Genomic DNA, 4,352 nt, shown 5'->3' on the forward strand with positions numbered 1-4,352 from the left:
TCAAAAAACTCATTCCAATTATATTTTCTTTTAAGAATCTTTTTTAAAATCATGAAATTATTCTGAAGAAATAACTTAAAAAAATTTATTCCAAAATCGTTATTAATTGATATGATAAAAAAATTAAATCATAAAACTGTGAAATGAAATTGCAAAATAGAATAAAAATTGCTTAACTTTTGCAATATTGAATTACTTTAATAGTATAATATTTATATGATATAAATTTTATGATTAATGTTATTATATAATGTTATATTAAAATGATTAAATGTTATTTTTATTATTGTTATTATTATTAGTTTATTATTGAAGTTATAATATTTAATAGTAATAAACATATTAACAATATAATTTATTTCATTTATTTATTTATTTAAATAATTATTAGTATATAAGTTTTATTTGAAAAATAGTTATCAATTTGATAAGATATTTTTTTTGTTGCATCTGCACTATTATTTATATAGTTCGTAAACAATTTTCAAAATTGTGTACGAACTATGAATTTGTCAATAAAATAAATGTTTCAATAATGAATACAATAAATAATAAACAGTGCGAATAATACATATTTCATGTTCAATATATGCAAATGTGAATAAAAACAACAGAAATAAATTTTTATTCAAATAAGTAATTATTCAAATAAAATTCCATAATATTATTTTATATATGATATATAATACATTATATCATATCATATAAAATATAATATAAAATATATTATATAATATTATAGAATAAAAATTTTTTTTAAATATTCTAAACATTTTATAATTCTATTTTATAATAATTTTATAATAATTTTTAATAATTATAATACATGTATATGTACAATATAAATTATTTTAATATTTACATACTATTTCATTTATTTTTTATTGTTTTGTATTTAGATATTTATTATTTCATTTTAATGAAAAAATATGAAATAATACAATAATTATTATTGTAATTTTAATCATTATATATTATTATAACAATTTTTTTTTATTGCGTGAATTTTCTATTTTCTTTTTCTCTTTTTCTTTATTATCTTAAATGTCTAATTTATTGTAATCCAATACATTTTTAAAGATTCATTTTCTAAATATTTATCTGCAGAAAATCACATCAAAAACATTTTACACTTTTTATTTGAAATAAAGAAGCAACAAAAAAAAAAACAAATTATTACTTCAAATTAACTTACATAAAAATCTATATGTATAGCTAAATTTTAAAACTTATTTAAAAAATAAGTAATATGTATTCATTTCCAAATTTTAATTTTTCAAGCCTTCTTTTTATTTTTCCAAATTAATTTAATAAATTCTTGAATACCCTAATACCTGTTATAAGCCACATGCTATTAAATAAATAGAATAAATATAATAGAAATAATAAAATTCGTAGTTTAAAATAAAATTTTTATACTTTCAATCGATTTTAAAAAAATTGTAATATGTTATATTACTATAATTGCAAAATATAATTCTAAATTGAAAAATTCTAATCTATTGAATGTTTCAAAATAATTATAAAAATGAAATTACATGAGACAACAAATAAATAATAATAATAATAATTGCAATAAATTGTAATTAAAAAAATTATTAAAAAAATAAAAAATAATTGTAATAGTTTTTATTTAATTTATAAATATATAAATATATAAAAAAAGAAATATTAAATATTATATATAATATATTATATAATCTAAAATATATATATATTATATATTATATATTATATATTATTATATATTATTTTAGATTATATAATATATTATAATATATTACATATACTATATATTAAAAAATATAAAGTTAATTTTTTTTATTTTTTTACTATGATATTTTTCTTAAGATATCATTATTAATGGATAAAAGTTTGCAATTGTACAATTTTAATTTTAAAAATTCTATAGTAGAATCTTTCATAGAATCTTTTTATATCTTTAATAAAATCTCTTTAAGTAACCTTTCATTTCGAAATGAAAAAAAAAATAATGGTATATAAATTAAAAATAAAATTTTAAGAATATTTTGACGAATTTTAATGTCTCCAATTTTTATAAGAATATATAAAAATATCACATCATCATTGAAAATTTAGTATCTAAAAAGAATAAAATATCTATAAATTTTTAGCAATAGAACAATAATCAAATTTTTAATACTAAGAATTATCGAACTAATAAAAAAACTAAAAAAATATAAAATTTTTAATAACAAAATTGTTATAATACATAAACGATATAATCTTATTTATTATTTATTTATTATATTTATAGATGTGGAAATATTTTTTTTATATTGGATTTAAAAGAAATAATCAATCAAAGTTTTATTTTCTTTGCATATCAATTTTATATTTTCTAATTTTCCCTTATGTACTAAGATATAATATTAATATAATATAATATAATATTATGTATTAAGATATAATAATTTAGAAATTTCTAAATATATTTAGAAATGCAAATTAAAATAATATTTTTAACGTTTGATATTTAAAAATCAATTAAACAAAAAAAAAATAATAAATATTATACTTTTGTTAATCATTCAAATATTACTTTTGTTGATATAATATAATCAATAAAATATAATAATGAAAAACAATATAATAAAATGTAATATATGAACATAATAAAATGTATATATTTTTTTTCTTTTTTTTCATTCTTTAAAAGATATTTTATTATATTATGAAGATATTCTATATAGATCTTGTATATACATACATTTATGTACATATATTATATTTAATTAAATCATTATTATTTATTCTTCTTATTGAACATTTTTGAACATTTTTTTTATATCTTTTATTTGTTATAAAATATTAAAATCCGTGTGTCCAGATAAAATAAACAGTTTGTACATTGATTATATTATATATTCCTTAGTTAGACAATATACAATATTTATCTAATATAAATTTAAATTACTTAAACATAAACTTTAACTGATATATTTATATATAAATTTCTTTCTCTTTGTTTTGAATATAATTGTCCTCCAAAAGTATCTTGTAAAAAAACTATACATATATTCTATACACGTATATGAATATATTGTAAGATAAAAAATAAATATAGGATAAATTTTAATGTTAAATCTAAATTATTTTACACACACAAATTAAATAAATCATTTTGAATTTATAATATTTAAACACAGCATAATATTTTATAATATTAAGTTTTCTATTATTTAATATTAAGTTTTCATTAGCACATAAAAATTATTTATTATCATATTATTTTAATATAATAAATAATGTTCAAATTCGATTGTTTTATTTAAAAAATTTTTTATTATTTATTTCTATGTGGTTTTTTTTGTTGAGATATAAACAAAATTTTAAGATATTAGTCAATTACTATTATTATATAATATGATCATTTTATAAAATCAAATTATTTTAAGATTTTAATATGCTCTTTCAGTCAAATGAAATGGTAAGAATTTTGAAATTAATATTTATTATTATAATGTAGAAAAAACTTGATGCTATTATGTTACTATGTACAATTAACATAATGTTTGATGGATATTCAATGTGTATATATGTGTATATGGCATTATTATATTTAAAATTTTAATATAAAAAATATGTATATATATGTATACATATCTGTATTAATTAATAATATAATTGTTTAATACTATATTAGATTGAAAATTTAAGGTATATAAGAAAGTTCATATTTTAAACTTTGTTAAAAACTTTTTATCTTCTGAATTTTCAAAAGAAATTCTTAATAAGATTTATTTTTGTTTTTCCTTCCAGATTAATTGATATCAAAAATAGTAAAGCATTTGTTTCTTAATTTTTAAACTAATAGATAGCAAAAAAGTATATCAAAATGAAGAATCTATTTTATATTGAAATAATTACCTAATTATTCATTTGTTTTTAACTTCGAGAAAAATTTGGTTCATATGGAAAACAGAACATGAATGCAAAATAATTTGATAAATAATTATTATTATATTATTTACGTTATCATAATCTTTAATAAGAAGTATTACATGTAAAAGAGACTTATACTATGGAATTCATTGTTTTTACTGTTTTCCATTATTGGACTATTTAGAACATTATGAACTATTAGACTATTGGACTATTAGAACAGAAATGATTCATATATTAACGTATCACAATTTTTATCAATATTTGTATACCTAGGTAAATAGGTTATTTATATTTTTTTATTATTTTTAAAATATTTTTGATTGAATATGAATAGATTTTTTTATACAGCTAAAACAAAATCATTAATATGTAAAATATACATATATGAATATCAATATATCATCAATATATGTATCAATATATATATAATATATATATATATA

The sequence above is a fragment of the Apis dorsata genome, unplaced genomic scaffold (assembly GCF_000469605.1).
Source record: "Apis dorsata unplaced genomic scaffold, Apis dorsata 1.3 scaffold_575, whole genome shotgun sequence".
NCBI classification, from domain to species: Eukaryota; Metazoa; Arthropoda; class Insecta; order Hymenoptera; family Apidae; genus Apis; species Apis dorsata.